The sequence below is a fragment of the Netta rufina genome (assembly GCF_964035555.1).
Source record: "Netta rufina genome assembly, chromosome: 5".
NCBI classification, from domain to species: Eukaryota; Metazoa; Chordata; class Aves; order Anseriformes; family Anatidae; genus Netta; species Netta rufina.
Window position 1 is genome coordinate 59366226 of NC_140128.1, and position 21411 is coordinate 59387636.

A 21411-nucleotide genomic window follows, 5' to 3' on the forward strand; every position below is an offset into this window, starting at 1 on the left:
AGATCAGAACAGCCTGGTGTTATTCAGCAGTGGATGCAGGCACTTGGACAAGAGACACAGGGTACAGGGAGTAAGACACACAGCTGAATCATCCCCACATTCGTAAACTGATCGTGTTTGAATTACCATTAACAATCTGAAGTAAGATAAATATCCACAGATCTGTTCTTCATTACACAGAGCTTCTGCCACGCACAGGCACCAAGCTCAGAGCATGGATCCATTGGGCACTCGTGTGTGGCTCTTATTAGGATGCACAGAAATAGCTTGGAAGAAATATTTTTAGGCGTCTGTTTTAGCATCAACCCCACCTGCCACCCTCTGTAGAGCTGGCCCATTTTGCAAAAATACTCATTTTGCACAATATTTTTGTGCGTTCCAATCTCTGTAACATCAACTGAAAAAAAAAAAAAAAGGTCTCAAAGTTTCCATTCACACTTCACATGGCACCATTTTCTAAGGCAGCTGAAACACACGGCCAACCCCAACCCACCGTTATCCCAGGCCACAGCCACAAACAAGGAAACAAAACTCCCAAGGTACAGCTGATCAGTTCTGGACAACATTTGAGCCTACCTGTTTCACCCAAACAGCAGCTGAGAAGCACTCGACAACGCTGCCAGTTCTCTCATAAACACCACGCTGCTCTGTAATGACACGGGACCTGTGCACCTACTCAAAAGTGCTGTTGTGTTAGGGTCACCACAGCTGTGTTAAAAACATTGTTCCTGATCCGACAAGCAGGGACAGTATTTCCTTACCCATATAAAACGCACAATAATAGCCTGGTATTACCTAGCACTACTAAAAGCAAATTGAAAGCAAATCAGGGGAGTAAACCCTTGTGCATGCACCCCTAAAAAGACTGAAAGCCTCTGAACTCAGAAATTTGTGGGTTTTGTTTATTTTGTTTTTTTGCATGCTCCTGGACACATTTAAATAATAATCTAACATAGAAGTTGGTAAGTTTATTTCTTCCACTTCCCCATCCCCAAATCAAAGTTACTACTTCACCAGGGAATTTTTGATCCTGCAGACCCTCCAAGAAAGCAACAGCCACCTTAAATTCCAGGGTGACTACCAGCCTGGGTGACCCAGTACAGAAACCCCAAAACCCAAAGGATAAACTGTTCAGAAAACATAGGATCCCTCCAGTTTCTAACACTACAGAGGTGCCCACTTAACACCGACCGCCTTTACCCTTCTTGGCCAAAGCAGACTTCGTACACACAAAACAAAGTTTTCTTGACTATTAAATCTCTAAGGGGATCCCAGGCAGTGAATTATTCACTATCATCATTTCAGGGAATTAGATATTACTGCGAGTTTTTGGGCTCAATCCTGCCAGCTTTACGCACCAACAGCCATTGATGTCCCACAGGGACGAGCTGGACAAACAAAGCTCCTTCCACAAGGACTTTGGAAATGGTTTTCAGAACAGCTGGGTGAGGTTGTCCCTCTGCATCATATTCCTGCCCCTGAAATGATCCCCTTGAAACTGAGCCACGTCTGTAACATCACAACTTTCATCTAAATGCCCACCCAAGCTGCTTCCACCCCTCAAAACCCCAGGCACCACTGTGGGTAGAGCTATAGGGGCTTCTACCCTTCACCAGCATTTCCCCCAAGAAACATTTTGACGCTCCCCGCTGAGCGATCACCTTACCTACTTCCACAAAGGATGTAAGCCAAAGGGATCCAAACGTGAGAAAGCTGGAGGTTGTGGACACCGAAGGTGACACGTGGGCTACGAGCCATGGTGCAGCCAGCAGCCAAGAGCTGAGGAGAAGCCAAGAGCCTGGGGCTGCAGCTGGTGACCCCCGGTGCCATTGCGCAAGGGCAGGATTGGAAAAGCAACCACCAGCAGCCTCCTGCCTCCCTACGGAGGGCAGGAAACACCACCCTGGATGTTTTTGTTGGAAAACCCTGTAAAACAAGTCCGGTGACACCCACTGCAGCGTGCCCTGAATCCGAACGTACAGATGAACCAGTCGAGCAAAATTCCCCAGTGAAAAACACGCTACGGTTGGTCTTGGAAATTCAGAGAGCAGGCCACACTGCCAGAGAGACTGACCTCGAAACGGGAAGCTACACACCTCTGCTCGTACTGGAGAAGCATAACCATTGCCCCTTGTCCTCCACTACCACCTTCCCTTTGTCATCTACCCACCTGGGAGGCTGGAGGGGGGTGCCCCAAAACTGCAACCCTGCCATCAGGGATTGATGTGGTCATTAGGAAAAAATACATGTGTAAGTGAATTCAGTGATCCTACAGCGTACACAAGGTTCTCCCCTCTTTTTTCCCCCCTTTTAGGAGGCCTTCACGTGTCACTTTATGCCTCCTGCCCTATCACCGCCGTCCTGACACGCTGAGTCTTCAAAACGACGTTGTATTAAAAATAGAACGCATGACTCAGGTGGTTTAAGGAGCTATATGCTTACTCATAAAAAATACTCCCTCCCAAAAATATCACCTGGTAGCAATTTGTGTGACAGTTCTGCAGAACTGCCAAGCAGTTGGCTGCAAAACTTTCAAACGATGGAACTGAGGCACCTGCGAAATATGTTTTCTTTAAAGCTCATTTTCTGTAGTTCTTCTTAAAATATGGGGCAGGGAGGGAATATCCTTGATGGCCAGTCCTTATGTAAATGTAATGTACCCGAACACCAAGACGATCAACCTCCACCTTTGATCTGAACGTGCTCACATGGAAGAAGGACCTTATCCAACAAGAAGCACAGAAAGGGCATTTCCTGGCAGCCTCTCCACCTGCTCCAAGAGCTGACAATACCGATTCTCACCCTCATTTCTCAGGCCAGTCCCCCAAAATCACTCGGATGCAATCACGCTGAACTCTGATCAAGACTCCTCAGGTGGAATTAAGCCTCACTCCTAGGCTTTAAACGATAAAGTGTTAAAACTGTGGGAATGCGCATAATAAAGGTAGCTTAAGCGTAATGCGGGTTAATTGCCTAAAGAAGTGAATGCACTAATAAGATAATGGCATGTTTTGGTCCTGCTAGCGAGGCAGTCACTTCTCGCTCTGGGCACAGAGTCAAACAGAGCAAACTGTCACAAGCACCTGCAGCGTGCCCCCACCTACACAGCAAACAGTTGACACCGAAAGGCAAACCCATGTGACTCCTGCACGGCAGCTTTTAGCAAAACCAGTTTCAAGTGAAGCTAAATGGTCCATTAAATGACCCCACCAAAAGTTGCTCTTTGTTTTTGACAATATACAATTAAGTCACTTTTTCCATCCCCAGGGTACCCACTGGAGAGAGGCATGGTATAACTCAATGCCTCACCACTGGCTGCGCAACCATTTACAGCCTATACACACATTTTAGCTTACTATTTTTCAGACATAACATGTCAAAAGTTGAATGTGTTCAGGTCTTTTTTTTTACTATAGGGGAAAAAAAAAGGTCCAGTCCTTCAGGCAACTACTCCTGGAGAGGAGAGCTTGCTTCACGGCCTGCTGGGAATGGAGGAGGTGAAGGAAGGCGGGGAAGCAAAACCTCAGTATCTGGTGGGCTTCAAGGATGTTTTGGACTCAGCTCCACACTTCTCACTGAAGCAGTCCCACGGGCATCATCAGCACACAAAACTACTCTGTTCATTACCATTCACAAGATCAGGCCCTTCAAGACAAGGGCCTACTGACAACACACAAACACCCACCCAGAAAGGAGAAAAATCAAAAAAAAAAAAACAGATCCAAACACCTGAGGAGATTCTTGTTATGTGCATTGAATAATTTCCCACGTCAGTGTGGAGGTTTTATTTTCCTCAGGAACACAATGTGGACTGTCCTCTTCACGTACTTACATTGAATATTGTGGAAAACTGACCAGGAACTACTTCTCACTGCTTCTTTGCTACAGAAATAAATATTCCTGAGTTCTTGTTCAAAAAGAAAGACTCTAAAGGAGTAAAAGATTATTAAAGGGAAATTGAACACTCTTTCAGAGACATGAGAACCCCAACTTGACATAAAACCCAGCACAAAAGGCTTCAGCTCTGCTCTGTTCCACTAGCAGGGGTCTTTCCACCACTAGGGAAACAAAAGGTATCATCTGTGCTGTGCTGGAGGAACGACTTCCTGACCATTAAATTCACAGAGATCAGAAAAAGGAACAGAACCGCATGGCCCAAAGGCCTGGTTGGAGACATGGAGCCTTTCGTTCCCTGTCCTGGGGCCTCAAGGGTGCATATTTGTGTTTTTGGTACCCTGCCCAAAGACGCTCACCCTTGCCTGCCCTACCTGAGGCTCACCCTGCTGCAGAAAGCTCCCTGTGTATTTCACAGGCTGCTGATGCCACCTGGGGAAAATGCGTCAAGCCAGTCACTCCCAGAGCATTAAGGAAAACCGGTTACAAGACAAAAGCCTTCCTCAGCTCGCGGGAGTGTTTACAAACGCGCTGAATGCCAGAGTATGTCCGAGCATGCCAACTTGAAAATAAGTCAAGCACCTGGACCTCAGCACAAAAGGCTGACTCACCTGCACGGCATCTATTATCCTCTGAAGAGACCCCAAGTTTGGCACTCCGGGGACACAAAGTGCTTTCAGGAGGCCGATGGGAGCCTGACTTCTCCACGTCCTTCTCTCCACCTGCGTGCAGGGCAGACAAAAGCTGCGGGCTGGCTGCCCAGGCCGGGGCACAGAGGGACCTACAGAGCTTCGATACGGCACAAACGTTCCCCGGCACCAGCCCATCTACTCTAGTCCAAGGGCGAAAAAGAACAGCACCGAGATTAAGAACCACAAATGCAATTGCTTAAACTCACACTCCAGGAAGCTCTAACACCAGTTTTCCTCCCCATCCCACGCTGCAACTCCTGAAAAAACAACGCATTAAACAGAGCAGGCACTTTAGTGTGGGACAGTGTTAAGCAAGTCATGATGAAACCGCGCTTTTCTTGTTCATGTTTCATCCCCAGAGTTGTTTGCTTTTCAGGCTACAGCTAATTCCAGGACATTTCCTTTCCCTGTGCAGAACTATCATGAGCTGGGGCTGCAAAGTTTTTTTTGGCTACTACCAACGTGAAAGCTGCTTTAGAAAAGCAAGCAAAAATAATGCTCGGTGATGACAGTTACGATGCACCAAACACCAAGCTTGTTTCGTGGCCATTCCCAGCATAACCGAAACAGATTTGGCTTTGCATCGTCTTCACTGCCGTTTACATATAGAAGAAAAATGCACAAAATGAAAATCATCACTCACATGAAGTATGGGCTGTGCAGTGACCATCCTCCTGAGCAGCACCTCCTGCCAGGCACCTCATTCACACCAGTGACAATCCTACAACGCCACGGTAAACCAAATCTCCCTGCCCAAGCTTTGAAATGACTACAAAGAGACCTGAAAATTCTCATCCCACCTCAAGGAGAACAAGTTGTATCCTCCCCAGCACAGCTCTTTTCAAATTGCAGCACTTCTAGTAATCCACAAGTGATCCTTTTATTCTCAGGAACATAAACTTTACATAATACGAAGAGACAGTTCCTTGTGATTTGTTTAAGCTAAATCCAAATCCAAGCTATACGGTGTTTGAGCAAAAGAAAAACGGAGCCTCTGCGTGCTCAGGCTGTCAAGTAAAGCAAACACATTAACTCCCTCACTATGTATTGGGGAAATTGCGTGGGATCATCCAAGATGAAAGGTTTTTTCTGCATGGCTGCCACATACCTCCGTGGCTACTTCAAGCTGTACGACTGCTACGAGGACAGCCGTTCTCCTGGCACAGCGCTGGAACCAGAAACTATGAAGCCTGTGAGCATTGCATATAGAGATGTATTTATTTATTTTTGCCAGCATTGCATGTGGCTACACAATTGCAAGGTATGATCTAGCCCCACAGTAGCTTATTTTCCTTTTAAAACTGTGCTCCCAAAACAGCCCAGCTGTCCAGGAGCAGCACAAGAAGCTAATCCAGTTGAAAACAGTTGAAGATCCTAAACTGGATCACCGCTCAATGGCAAAAAAAGGGGTGAGAACATGTGGACAGGACAGCCGTGTAACACTGGGGACATCTGGTCTGCAATTAGCTGGGGCTACCACGAAGACTCAGCTGGAAGTCACCACATGTGGCCAGTCATTTTTTGTTTTTAACAAGCTGCTGCTCATCTTTCTTTCTCCCTGTCACCTTCACACATGGCACGGCCAATGACGTCTTCATGCACAACGTATAAAAATATTTTACAGTAACGAGACCAGTCACAAAGCTCGTACCTTCTAGAAGCCGAGGGCAAGCAGGGACAACACCACTCAAAAGACACGATCGCAGACGCTTGGCAAGGCGCAACCTTTCTGTTTGGGATTCAGCTTAAAAATGCTGAGACAAAACCTGCACACAAAGGAGCAGGCCTGCCAAAGCGTCTCAGAAAACACAGAGGACCCACAGAAAAGATACCCGGAGGGGTGGCCACATTGCAGGTTTTTTCTGGTAACAACCCCGATGCTGTTTAACCCCATTTCCTCCCTGTACCTGCACTAGCATCGCAGCTGTTTGGGGAACTGGAACATAAAGCACAACAGAAAAATGAAACAGGGGTGAAAAAAAGAGATACCATGCCCCCAGTAACCTCATTCTTTTTCAAACTCTGCTCTTTCTTTTTATACCTAGTTTCCCTTCCCCTGGGACCAAACCTTCAGTTTTGATATCGTGCAGTAGCACTGAGATGATTCTGTGGGTTGGCTGCCCAAACACTGGGTTATTCAACTTCCCCGTCATCGGAGCTCAAGGCTGTAACCCAAAATAAAACCTTTAAAAAACTCCGAAACTATACTGCAGGGCAAAGGTGAAATATAATTACCTTACCAAACGCAAATACCTTTTCTGGAATGCCTGATCGCTGCTCAGAGGATTGGCGCAGGTTAAGTTTAACGTTTTTCATTACAAGGCTCTCAGATGGCTATTTTTGTTTGCTGTGGAAGCAGGTTGTTTGAAAACAAAGGGTAGCTGGCAAAAGTTCTGACATTCCCCTTATAGCACACTTCTGAAATGTAGATATCCCTGTAAAATCTTGATTACTCTTCTCATCAGATACGTACGCTTCTACATCACAGGAGAAATAGATGGGCAGAGAAGGGTTTGTATTCAGAGTCCTTTAGCACCATAAAAAAGGAAGAAATTAATGAGTCTGTTATTCATTACAGCTGCTCGATAATGTCCAGTAAGTAACTGGTTCATCAAATAAAGATGAAAATGTTCCCTGAATACAGTACAAGACAAGTCCTTGCAAGATGAAAAATAGCATTGTACGCAAATAATCGTGTTATTGTACATACAGGGGAGCCAAGCTAAAACTGAACAAGGAAACCTTTTCTGGCATTTTCTAACTTCTGAGAGCAAAACTCAGTAACAAATCGTGGAATGTAGCTTTTGTGTACAGTTTTTATATACCTCAAGATACTCCAGGCAAAAGCACTCAAATCAACCTTAAAGCACCTGAAAAAAAAAAAAAAACCTGCAGAAATTAGGAAAGTAAATATTAGTTTTACTAAAGACGTTCTTCCAAATTTGGAAAAAAAAAACTTTTCTCATTATGAAGTTAAGCTGCATTAGTACATTTGTTACAGACCCTAGTAAAAAGTTGACCCAGACAAAAGAGATCATGCTTCAGACTGGCAACTAAAATATCTGGTGTCACTCAAGTGGAGATGAGAGAGAGTCATTTAAGACCTTTGAGCTGGTAATGTATTTTTTTAAAATAAAAACCAACCCATCTATCTCAAGCACCTTCGGTCTCCACTCTTAATAGTCCAAGCCAAACACAAAAAGTGACTCTATTAAGATAAATTCCTTATTTAAGAGAAGATGATAGCAGTAAACTACATTATGTTCATTTAACAGGAGTGTGACCATCAGAAAAACTGATGCACACTTTTTAAAAGTGAAAATAAATAGTATGGTTTTGATCACGAAAGTCATTGTCACATGAGGAGTGCCACTCTTCCTATGGACTACCTGCACAAGCGAGACTATGCTGGCATTCAAGCACCTGATGATCTGAGCCCATCTTCTCAAACAAGTCTTGTTATGCAGTTCTTTCCTCTGTCCTACTGTTTTCTGCATGGCTAGGAAACAAGAATTTTCACCTGGAATTTGTATTTATTTTAAATTAGTCATGATAAATTCAAGAAACACACAAATCTATACTCAGTGGAAGTGCCCATCATTGATACATATGTGACGTTGCCCAGCAGCTCCATCAAATGCCCAAAGCAGACGAGGTACAGCAAGTGATTTCACTTTCCTGCTTCAGGAGACATCAGATTTACTTGCCCACACCAGACCTCTTTATTAAGGGCAGAACCTCAAAGCCTTAAAAATCAGGTAGGGCAGAATTCAGAAGGTGAAAAAGCCCAAATCCTTGCAGGGATGTGCTCGAGGGACCGGGAAACCACCAGGGACAGGTACTGCAGAGACTGCGGGCTGCAATGCATTTGCTGCAGCTTCCCCTTACAGCACAGCACAACAGAGCTGGCTGAGGAGCCAAAAACCATCCTCACTGGCTGCAGGTGACTGCTCAGAGGCTCCTGGCAAGCCCGTGCTCTAGCAGCTGTGAGGACGCCGGCCTCAGAGCTACACCTACCAAGACACACCAGTCTGACAACTCTTCTTGGTCTTCTCTGTGGGGAAGCCGTGAAGGTCAGGTGTGAAGCCTTGCTAAAGGCTGAAGAGAATCCTGGGGCTGCTGCACGTACCTGACACACAGAACATCCATGTAACACACTCAGCAGACACTGTCCTGTTCCACCTGCGAGGCCACTAAAACACGCGTTAAACGTTGATTAAAGAAAATGCGGGAGAACATCCTAATTAGCCCTGATAATGTAATGCACCCAGGAAATTAATGCAAGAAAATAAGAACAGCCAAAAGCAACCAGGACACTAATATATGCTATGCAAGCATGAATCTATCTTTGTATTAAAATAAGATCAGTTAAAACAAAACAAAACACTTTACTAGATAAAATATAAAATCACATACCACTGGGAAAGGGGTGGAGCAAATACCATTCTCTATGCTGCCTTTCGGATTATTATACATACTATATGTAGTGGAGGATGGTTCTGGTTATTAAATTTTACGTTTCTATATTCGATGGCATCACGTTATATACGGCCTTTTTCTGCAATTAACCTCCAAAACACAAATTAAATATTAATGGATAAATGTCAATTATGATTATGGGAACCAATAAAAGGACCATAAATTAAATAATGCGGATAAACCAATGAAGTATTAGCACGTCATCAGAACAGCGCTCTAGTGTTACTGCTTTCCTATTCTAATTAAAAACGGAATTATGCATTCATAGGTGTTATTGCATAAAATTCAGTAAACAATACCATCTTTTCTACATTATGATCCACTCCCAGTGAGCAAAACAAGCCCTGTTGTGCTTCTAGGCTGGGCTGGGCAAAGCAGCATTATCTGATGCTTCACAGAAATCTTCTCTGAGACTGTCCAGAGGGCAGTAGGATATTTTCACAGTTATTCCTAGGCTATTTCCATCTTCTGTAATTAATTATACCCAATCCTATATTTTGCTCTGCATTACCAGCTCTCCCACACATACAAGAAGATTTTCCCACTATTGTACTTTTTAAACTAAGGAACTAACCAACCTTGGGCTGGCTAAGGAAAAAAAAAGCCACCACGAAGCAGAAATACTTAGAAATGTCACTCAGACAACGGCCTCATTGCTTTAAGGTCACTGCTTCTGTTTCCTCGGGCTGGTTTTTATGAAGAAAAAAAATAGAAGTCTGAAACAAAACATTTTAAGCCAGCTACCAAACGTAGCCAAAAGCCAACTGGAACAGCAGCTGTTTGACACGGAGACGTACGCCAGCTCCCATGCTTTACCACGCCGGTCATCAATGGCTACCTGACAAACTGGAAGTGACACGGGACGTGCTGTTCGCAAGCAAATCGGATTTATGGTTATATTCAGCTGTTCCTGTTACCTGAAATTAGAATTAGAAGCTCATTAAATATGAATAGGTTTCAGAGAAAGGGGAGGCACCGCGCCGTATCGATGAAAGCTTCATTAAATTTTCAATGGTGGAGCTGCTGCTATATTTGTGAAGGAAGGACGCGGGGTGAAGAGAACCACGTTGGGGCAATTCTCCTCCAGGCAACTTCGCATCTTTTTACTATCAGTGAGAACCACGTGATTTTCAAATAAAATACCAGACTAATTAGGTGTCAGACGAAGTGATTGTGGTCCATTACGTTCAATGAGTGATTACTTTCAGATCAGCATTGACCTCGTAGATGTTTGCAATTATATCAGTGATGCGCAGGAACAAGAGAATGTGTAGAACACCAGGGAGGGGATCTGAATGATCCAGCTCGTAGAAAATACGGACTGTGTGTGGGTTCTCACCTAATGATGCAGTTATCTTTTGGAACTATCCACTTGGAGTGTGGGACGTGAAGTCTTACCTAGGACATCACAACTGCTTTGCAAGGAGAGAGGTAAGGCTGTACCACAGTAACACAGCCTTAGCTTGCTGCAGAGACTGAAACCAAGAGAAAGGTCAGTGACAGAGAACAAACTAGACACCAGCCGACCTATTTAACTCTACCGTAAATAAGTCAGACAATTAAAATCTCCCTGTCTTGCCTATAACCAAGCCACACGAATCCCATTTCAGAAGCGAGAACTGAAGCCTGATCCCTCTGGTGGTCGGCGCTCCGAGATGAGCTTCTCCCTTCGGAAAAAGGAGGTGGGCACCCGGGCTGTGGCCCTGCTCCCCAGCTCTGCTCACTTCCACTCACCTTTCCAACCCCTCCAGGCCTCGGTGCTGTTCCTCCAACACGCCTGGGCACTGCCTTTCTCCCCTCGGAGCTACACACTCGGCCTTGCCAGGAGCTGGGGTTCAGGGCTGCTCTCCCCCGTTTGGCAGGACCTCTTTCAGCCCTCTGGGGAGGCGACTTTGTGCGCAGACAGTGCCATTTTATCCTCAGCCCTTGTTTATTCTGCCCCGTTCAAATCCTGCTTCGACAAGTTTACTTTTTCTCTTCTCTCCAGTTTTGCTTGGCGTGCTGAGCGAGCGTTAAGTAACCGACCTCCTCCAAAATCGCCGTGAGGCAGCGTTATCCCCGCATTACCAGATAAGGAAACTAAGCCACAATAACGCCTGAAGCATGCCCAAATTTCACATTCCTGATTTGAGAGTGATCAGCGTTAGCGCTCTGTCGGATTTCCTCTGCCTGAAGCCCAGCTCCCGAGGAGCTCAGGAGCCTTTTGCACAGCCCACGCTGCTGTGGGGCAGCCTGACCAGCAGAGCCCCTGGAAACACCAGGCTGCAGGAATTTGGCCAACTTTGGGGCTCTGCAGAGCACCTCTCAAACCCCAGCTGTGCTCCGACCCCAAGTGGGAAAGCCAGACATCAGTGCCAACCCCTCCCGTGTGCTTCCTTTTTTTCCTCCCCCATGACTTCTCGATCCAGGCACAGCACCCAACCCTACACCTATCCCCCTCCCACAAATGCCCGTCCCCTCTGTCCTTACCTCTGGTCTTCCCGTAACCCCCCCAGTGCATCTGTCCTCCCAGAGCCTCGCTGCTCCTTCCTCCATGGACCTGCAGCTCCAGTTCTTCCTCAGTCCTCCTCTTCCTCAATCCTTCCCCAGCCATCTCAGGTCCCCGTGCAGTCATTCCCCCATCTCCAGCCAGGTTCCCCTATATCTTTGCTGTTTCTTTTACTGCCACGAGGTAGGAGGGGGGTCAGCCTCCCCTTTCTGCTCCACTACAAATTTTCCACTTTCCCCAGAGCCATGAGGTGTTTCCCAGTCGCATGCTCCTTGCAAGAGAGAAGGATCCTTTCCAAAATCTGTCTGGTGGCAGCAAAGGTTCCTAAATGGATCCTAAATGTCCTCTCATCATCTCCGCAGCCCTCCTCTGGACTCGCTCCAGTAGCTCCATGTCCCTCCTGTACTGGGGAGCCCCGAGCTGGACACAAAGCTCCAGGTGAGGCCCCAGCAGGGCTGAGCAGAGGGGGAGGATCACCTCCCTTCACCAACATCCCCAAACTCTCGGTAGATCCCCCAAAACCAGGGGACCTTGGGGATTTAAGGGCAGCCTCTCACCTCCAGGTCACAGCAGATCAGTCCCACAACTGCCACTGATGCCAGCCCGGGTGAGTAAGGACTAATTTATTGATTTTTGGTCTCCTTAAACCTGTAGACAGCTTCTCTAAGAAGAACCTGAACTCTTCCAGGTCTGCCTGGACTTGCTGGTGCCAAAAAGAGGTCATCCTCCTCGCCCCAGCACCGCCAGCAGCTCCGTGATGCAGCCTCCTGCCCAAGAGACCCAACGCCTCCCGCGTGGCTCAGAAACCTCAAGGTGACTCCACCACCAAACCTCTCCCTCACCTTTTTTTTTTTGCTGTCTAGGAAAGGCAGCAAATCTCTGCAACGCCAGCGGACAGACTCACAGCCCTGGCATTAATAAAAACCAGGGAGCAGCACGCTCTTCAGGCTTGGGAAGCCAGGCCTGGGGAATTTTAAAGAAGCCCACGAGCTCCAATTAAGCCCAGGCTTCTGCAAATGCTTCGAGGTGTATTTAACCTCCATGCCATTGATTGGAGCAGGAGTGTGGTAACGGCAAAAATCATCATCTGCGTGTTTCCCGACTCGGAGCCAAAATATTTATCAGAGCAGATGACTCGCTCATCATTCAAAACCAAATAGCTGTCATTACGGAGGCCAGTCTGCTCCCAGGACAAGTATTTATGACTTTTATTAGGGCCTGAGTGGCCTTCTTGTGAGCAGCACCCACTGCCTCCAGCGCGTCAATGAGCCCACGAGGGAGCTGGCAGCGAGAGATGTGCCCACAGCACCAGCTTGTCCCATGGCCTGTTACTCTCAGGGAAGGTTTCTCCTTTTTATTTCTTAATTCCCTAACCAGATTTGAACACTGGAGCGCTCGATTCAATTTCCAAATTGCTGACCCAGCTTTACTCCGAACTCTACCTTCAGCCGTCCTTGGGACAAAAAAAAAAAAAAAAAAAAAAAAAAACAGCAAAAAAAACAACCAATGCCTCAAACAAAGAAAAGAGCCCACGGACACAGCTTCTGAGGGTGGCACTGTCGGTTCTGTTCCGCTAAGAAGTCGCAGTTATCTGAGACAGCCTTTTGCAAGGACTCAGGAAGATATTTGCTTAATTTCATAAACATAAAACCCACGTGTACCACTTATTAGCGCTTTAGAGCTAATGCAACCACACAGAAGTCAAACGTCCTCCTTGCTCACAACCCCACAGGATCATTAGCTTGAATGATAATGCAGTAGGTGCAATTCAAAAAAAACAAAGTTCCTAATATCTAATTGTTTAAAAAGCTATCGTGCTTGCCTTCTTTTTCGATAAGTAATTTTCCCATGGGGATTTCCCGTGTCTCTGTATCGGCCCCCTACCACGTTGGACATTTCTCATCTCTAACCCACCACGGCACGCACCTACCCAGGAGGGTAAAAGGGTTAAGCGTGGCTGCAGACGCCTCGAGCTGGGCATCAAATCCATTAGCCTGCTTCAGATCTCAAGCAGCAGACTGAGCCAGACCAAATTATCAGAATCAAGGAAAAAAAAAAAAAAAAGGACTTTTCAATGGACTCGCTGGAGATCCAGGACACAAACAATAGCTTGCCTTTTGCCAAGGTTGCCTTGCAGAGCAGAACCACAATTCAAATTTCCAGAAATGCTTATGAGGAACGAAGATTGGAGCTCTGCAAGCCTTGCTGCGCGGAGAAAAAGTGGTACAGAGCAGACATCCCAGCTGTGAACTCGATAGAAAAAAATATATGTAAAATTTTCAAATATTTAAGTTTTAAAACAAAAGGAAGAATCTAACCAAAACACTGATGCCATTGCAACAGGAGAATTAAGGCCGTGATCCAGAGCCAAAATTAAAAGCAAATATTCACTGTCAAAGCTGAATGGCCGAAGGAAATAACCTCTTGGGTATTTCAGCAATGATTTAATTACCTCCCATGACTAAGCTGGAGAGACTTGGGAAGAGTAATGGGATGGATCAGAGTCCAAAGACCATCTAATCCCAATTAATAAAAACAGGAATAACTCCAAAAAGATGAAGAACGATGACCTAGATCTGTATACCCTAAGAATTCAGGGGAAAAGAGCCTGCTTTCTGAGGGAATACATCCAGCTAAAAAAATAAAAGTCATTTGCTGCTTCCTTTGAGGATAAATGGACCACGATCGTGCAACTATTTCAAACCAGCGCCAGTTAACCTCATTTCCCATGGCAGGTCTGACGAACATGAGTTAAAAACTCCCTGATGCGTCTCCCAGCTCACCCATAACACTTGGAACAAAGCACTGCACCTAGTTTTTACTGCTGAATTCCTGAAAGCAAAGCAAGCATTTTTAGGACCACACAAAGTTCCTGCTCTGGGGCTACGCACAGCTAAAAATCTCAACTTCTGAGATGTTTTTGAGATTTTGGGGGCCTTTAGCCCACCAAGACCACTTACATTTGGTCATGCAGGCGAGGATCCACGCCCAGGAACCTCACTTGAGATGTGATAGAGAAAGTCACAAGAAAACAAGCAGACTGAGGGAGAAAAAGCAGAGCACCTGCTCTCTGAGATAAGGCAGCTACTCAGGCAGGCAGCTTCAGGCCGTGGTGCAAACCAAGCCGATGCTGCAGGACCTTGCTCAGCCCCGTCCCGCCTTGCCTGTGGACGCCTTTTCCTCCAGGTTACCTCGTGCCACCTCCGATGCCTGTCTAACCTTCCGTAAGCCACTGCAGCTCACTAATCCCTGGCAAACATCACCGCAGGAACCTAACAAAAGAGCTGCTCGCTTTGTGCCAGGTTAGCAAACCGGATCCCGGGGGCAGCAGAGCCTGCAGCCACACGCACGTCGCTAAGGTTCAGCCAGTGCTACTCACGCTGCTAACGCTCCCCAGCCCGAAGCTCCGCTTCTGAACGACCCAGACAGGCAGTTTGCTGCTACGGTAACAAGTTCGAGTGCTCCAAGAGATGCTGGCCAGGGCCAGCACCAGGCAAAGCAGAAGGCAGGTGGCCAGGAGCAGAACTCCCTGGGCCTTGCAGAAGAACAGCGCTGGTGTCTCTGCCAGGAACGGGAACCTGGTGGCCTTAAAAAAATCATCATCATCTTCATCACCATCATCCAACGCAGCAAACTTTTAGGTTACAGCTGGCAGTCCCGAATACAACATCGCTGTGCTTTGTATCTTGATTTAAGATGCATTGTTCAGAAAAAAGCTTGCTGAATAAGAACCCAACACGTATTTAAACGCTTAATTCCCACGTACTGGAGTTAAAACTACAGGTTAAAAATTGACAGATCCTCACTGCCTACCTCTAATTAGACTTCTTCAAACTCGGTTGGCTTAAACACAGCTTTATGTTCTTTTCCACAATCTCCAGGGCTCCCCCCCATCCTAAAAGAACGGCATTTTCTTGAACCACACTACAGGGAAGAATGCAGCGGGAGGCCAACAGATCCTTTCGCTTGGAAGGAGATTAAACACTAAGACTCCAAACTTTTTTCCAATGACTCCAGCCCCACGTGCTGGCAGGAGACCCCACGGCGCTGAACTCACTGGGGATGCTCCTACTTCCAACTCCGGGAGAGTCTGACAGCCACAAGACTCCGAATGCTCCTAACATTAAAATAAATAAGCAAATAATGAAACCTCTGTTTCTTCATTTTAGCAGCCGTTAGCACCGCAATTAGAGTTCTCCAAGGACGCTCTCACCCCCTAATGAATCCCTGGAAGAGCCGTAACGGGGTGCAGGGCAGATTACAATCCCCACAGCACAACCTGGTGAATTGATGTCTCCCCTGAGCGGCACAAAGCCGGGCCTAGAGATCGTAAGCGCTGTTGTGCCGTCTTCATTTTGGAGCCTTATTAAAAAATTAAATGAGAAATAAACACATCTCCCTCTGGGAAAAGGAGAAAAAGAATTAAATTTTCATAAGGAGCCCAGACAACTTATTCTGTGCCTCTTGTGGACAGGAAGACGACACAACAGGAAAGTTTATCATCGAGCAAGTTCATTAACCACCACCTACAATTGCAGCAGTACACGAACAATGCCAAACACACCGCAGGGGCCGAAGCAGCAGAAATCGAGCAGCAGTTCCGTGCAGAGGCTGCTCGGGTGCTGTGCCCCTGCCTCCCCGAGATGGCGAGCACTGGGAACACTCTGCAGAGACAGCACAACAGCTGGCTGCCACCAGGGAGGGAAGGGAGTGCCTCTGCTTTTGGCAGCCTGCAGGCATCAACCACATTTTCTCCCTCAAGCTGGGATGGGCCACAGGTAGCTGGAGCAGCCCCCAAGCCCGAGGAAGGAGCTTTACACACCAGCTTCCCTCCTCCTCCTCCCCAGAGCGGGCAGTGGGACAACAAAGCTGAGCCAGGAGCCCCAATTAACTCCTTTTTTACCTACGCCTTTTGTGTCTGATTGTTGGGGACCATATGGTCCAAGTTTACAGCCAACAGTAAATTTCTTTACCCAGCCCTGTTTGCAGCAACTGCCTTAACATTCTTTTAATGCAGTTTTGGGTGGGTGCATTTCCTTCCCTCTTTCTGTAAGTAAATCACCGGGATATGCTTACCCTGCCTCCTAAGGCTCTGCACAGGCAATGAAAATCCAAGCAAAAAGATAATTCATGGTCTCAGACGAAGCCAGGTGGATTACAACTCCATCAGCAAGCACGCCCCCAGCATCTGCACACTCAGAAGAGACACTGGGAACCATCTGAATTACCAAAAATCGTGCACAAAGGCTCTGGAATACAACTTTTAAACGAAGGCAAAGCCGTGGCTGCACCTTAGGAACAAACGTGCTGCAAAACTGTAATCAAGCGCTGCTCCATAATTGGACACACCTTCCCCCACGCAAAAGCTTCTTTAAAGCCAAGGATCTGATGACTTGAACCTCTGTTAGACTTAAGAAAATAAACTCAAAAAGACATTCATTATTCTTGAGCCGAGCATTTCCATACTAAGTCCCATCTTAGCACAACTTTTAACTGCTAATTTATCATCCTCCCTCCCGGTGACAGGGAAGATTTATAGTGGAAAAGGCTTATTTAACGTTGCTCTAATGCCAAAAACACATGGTCTTACACTTCTCATGATATTGGACAAGAAGCAAAAACTAAGAAAAATACTAAAATACACCCACCCCCCAAAAACCACTCCCGTAGTTGCACGGCTTGGCACGGGTCCGTTGGAATAAACTGCGGCGGGGGCCCAGCTCGAAGGATGTTTACAGCAGAGACCCCACGTCCGATCTCATCCTCCTGCACTCATCTGCTTCCCCCTTATCTCCACCGTGCTGCTTATCAGCACACCGGCCCCTGCTCCGCCACCAGCAGCCACATTCCTCAGCCCCTCCGGCCACTGGGAACTCAGCAGGGAGGAGGAAGGCTCCGAGCTGCTCCGACACAGAGTAAAGCTTCCTGAATGTATGCAAAGGATGGAAAAGAAGAAATGCTGACTGCATATATAGGTCCTGAGATGCAGAATGAATTTGTTGGCAGGGTTTAGGGTACAGTAAAAGAGAGATGGGAAGCCAAAACAGGTCCTGTAACACATCGTACCTACTCCACAGCCCCAGATCTGAGAGATTTAAATGGACAAAGCGGGGAAGGGGAGAAGAATGAGGAGCAGGATCGCCAAAGCACAGCACTTCAGAGCAGCAGGGACCTTCACTGCAGGCATCTGTCAAAAAAAAGAAGGAACAAACAGGACACACATTGCCCAACAAGTTCTCAAACACTTTGAGATTAACTTTGTTTATACAAGAGGTGGGAAAAGAAAGCTATAGAAGGAAGGCTCTTGTAGCGTTATTCCAACCAAAGGGGGGGAGTTGGCTAAGAACATGAAAGCAGAAACAACTTGGTGACAGAAAGCATAAAAAGGCACCACTCGCCATTCTTCAGGAGGGCAAAATAAAGAAAATTAACTAAAGGTAAAACAACAAGCTATCTGAAACCCAAAGGAAAGATCTGAGGTGTACTGACAAGCCATCTCAGCCAAGTATAAGCCCTTTAATGACTCGAAATTCAACAGATTTTGCACTTTCTCCGTTTTGTACTACTCCAAGTATCTGAAGGTGATGAAGTGAACAGCACAAACAACAAAATCATTAGGAAAAAAAAAAAAAAAAAAAAAACAACAAAGCATTAGGAAAAAAACTAACAGAGGCAAGACTGTAGGTAACAGGAAAGTATTCCTCCAGGATGCACGTGGCGAAAGAGGGAGCAGTTAAAGCAGGAGCGCGTTAACCCACAGCTCTACAGGAAGGAAACCTCCAACAGATAATGCCAAAGGACTCGGGGTGTTTTCTGCATCAGTGAGATGAGCTGGAGCTGGCTAACGAAGCTGCTACCAGCACAGAAGGAGCAGGAACACAAGCTAGAACTGGGAGACGCGTTCGAGCAAGTGCTTCACACCTCCCAAGCCAAGAGAGCAGAGCCAGGACCCAATATCTCGCGCGTATTTATCAGTAAACTTCAACTCGAAAACACAATAAAGGCACTACAGTCCTGCAGGCTCCTTGTGAAACTTCACCTCTGGACTACATTCAGGGGTTACCGCATTAAAAAAAATCCTTGAAGGTTCTCAAAGCTGGCAGACAAAACACTAAATACCCTTTGAAAGCTGAGAAAGGCAGTTATCAAAGATCAGCTCTGCTCTCCACATCAAGTCTGAAGAAGGGCAGAAGCACCTACCTGTACACAGCAGGAAAAGAGAGCAGAGCAGCCCGGCTTGCCACCGGTCCCCGGGATGAGGCTGGAATAGGATCAGACAAGCAGCTATCTCCCGCGTGCCTCAGATAACGCAGCACTTAGGAGCCAACACGCCGTTCGAGAACGAGCCGTACCAAAGGAATATAACTTCCTGCAGTGACAGAGCAGCAATGTAGATAGGGAAATGCCAACTCGAGGCAATATAGTTTTGATTTAGTGGGACTTTTGACACTTGAATTGACAGTCATATAAACTGAACAAATACAGGACATGCTGGAGTCCTGAGAGATTGCTAGGAGCCCTGCCCAGAGATAAGTTATCGTTATTTCAGTCAGAGAAAATAGGTAGCAAGTGTATTAATGTGGCTCTAATCTTTTTTAAGTCTCCACTACTATAAAAAGTAACTCGAGGAAATAAAGATTATTTAACAAGGAACTTTCTGCTGGCAACTCTGTGTTCTCCTCCGCCTCAGTTTGATTTCTTATGGCTCCAAGAAACAACTCGAACATCTCCCAGACAACACCTTGTCAACAAATTGCGTGTTATAAAACACCAGGACAGAAAGGGTTTGTTTGCTTAAGTTAACAGACAGTATAAAGCTGGGACAACTGCAAGCACTTTGATGGACGGGCTCAGAACCTAAAGTCACGTGAAGCAAGTGCAAAACTCATGTGAAATAATGTACAGTTTGATAAAGCAAACAGGTAGGAGCAGTCAGCTGCTTACCGACTTGGAAAGCAAGGTTAAACGCTGCTCTGCACGGAGATAAGCTGTGTGGTGAGGTGCTAAGGAATCTGGGGTTTAAGCCAAACATAAATCAACACATATCAGCGAAAAAAATAAGGATATGCATAGATTCATCTGTCCTAGCGAGATGCATGAAATGCAAGTACCAGATGCAAGGCACATGAAATAATTTTGACTCTGCCTGTGGTTCTAAGGACTCTGAGGATTATGTCCATTTCCGAGCACTCCAAGAAAAACACAAACCAAGTGGAAAAAGCCTCGAGAAAAGAAATAAGCTGAGGCCGCAGATGTAAGTGAAATATCACTGAAGGAACAGGACTTCTTCAGTGTGGAAAACGCCAAAGAGAAAAGCCCCAAAGCACACAAAATGTTGCTGTAAAAGAGGCATAACAAACACTTCGCAAGGTAAAATGCATGTTAGGATTCTTACATGCTTAAGTTATAGCAAAGAAATTTAGATTAAGAATTGGGAGGAGTATTTTCAACAGTAAGAAGAGCAAACTATTAATAAAAAGGATAAATTCCCATCAGAAATTTATGTTGGCTCATTTGCTTTGAAAATAAGTTAGACATTCTTTCCCTGTGGCAGAAACGTGGTAAATTTATGAAAGGACAAATGCCAATTGCCTCCTTTTTCCCCTCATACTTCACTTGCAGATGTCTCCACTGAGCTTCCAGCTTCGAGATCGGTTATTATGAGAACACACTGGCCGTTACCAAGAAATGACTTCCAGTATGGAGGCTTTGTAAGATCATATGGAAGTAATAATAAAAACACGTTAAAGGCGTTATTAAAAGGATATTTCAGAGGGAAAGCGACCCTCTTGAACCACATCAAGACGGAGAGCCCTTGATTTCAAAGAAGGTAAAGAAATACAGAAATCCTACTCACGCAGTGACTTCAACGCTACCCTCAAGGGTAAAGTGGAGCTTTAAAGCTGTGGTTCCCTGCTGCAGAGCCCCCCTTTGCTGGGAGGTGAGGGTGGGACTGAGAAACCTCATCCGATCCAGGCAGGGTCTGTCTGGCCCTGCACAGACCTCTCCTGGCGAGCACCCTGCAGAGATACCTGGGCTGGCCCAAGCAGAGATTCAGGCCAGCTCTGGCCTTGGACAAAACACTTCCAAACACCGCAGTGCAAACAACAAAAGCTGGGGGGAGCAGAGGCAGCCCTTGAGCAGCTGGGAAGAAACAAGGAAAGCAAGGCAGGGACATCAGTCCCTAAGAAAATGTCAGCAGCTGGACCCAGAAAAGCACAAAACATGACTCATTTTCTCAAGCAAAGCTCAGCTACAAAAGAAAACACTGAGAACCAAAGAAGGAGAGCAAACTGAAACATGCTGTCCTCTGCTGGAAGTGGCTCTGGAGGAGCTTGAAAGCAGAAGATCATGAAGACCACTAGTCCTTTGATCTTCACTGGAACAGAAGATAGAAACAGCATTTTAAAACTGCACAGCCTTGCCCCAACGCGGCTGTTAGCTTTTGAAGTCCAGCTAACGCTGCACTTCCACACAGCCAGCACCGCTGCCACCAAAGGGGCACTCCTGCTGCTCCCCTCCTACAACAGCACGACCCGGGGAGCATCTGCTGCTCTCCCGCGTGCCTTCCCTGGCGGCAGTGCAAGTGCTTCGTGGCCACAGAGGACAGGATTGGGGAACTGCATTAAAGCTAACCCTTTATTTCACAACTATATATACATACGCATGTCCTCTGTTGCAATCCAGTTCCTTCATGCTTACAGTGGATGGGAGCATAAGGTTAAGTAAAGGTTTCAGGCTGTCTTTTAAATGTAATTCACGCGTGGTTTAAAAACAAGCATCTCAACGTAAATGTCATGGGAAAGACGAAGAGACAACAAAAAGAAAGGGCTGCTACTGCAGGGGGAGGCTTCTATC

At 46.4% G+C, this 21411-nt stretch overlaps 1 protein-coding gene across 1 annotated transcript in view; it reads right to left on the minus strand.

Annotated features, from left to right (window-relative positions):
• The window catches only part of MNAT1 (MNAT1 component of CDK activating kinase), a 120183-nt gene that overhangs the window by 97757 nt on the left and 1015 nt on the right, over positions 1-21411 (minus strand). The gene's annotated exons all lie outside the window — the stretch shown is intronic.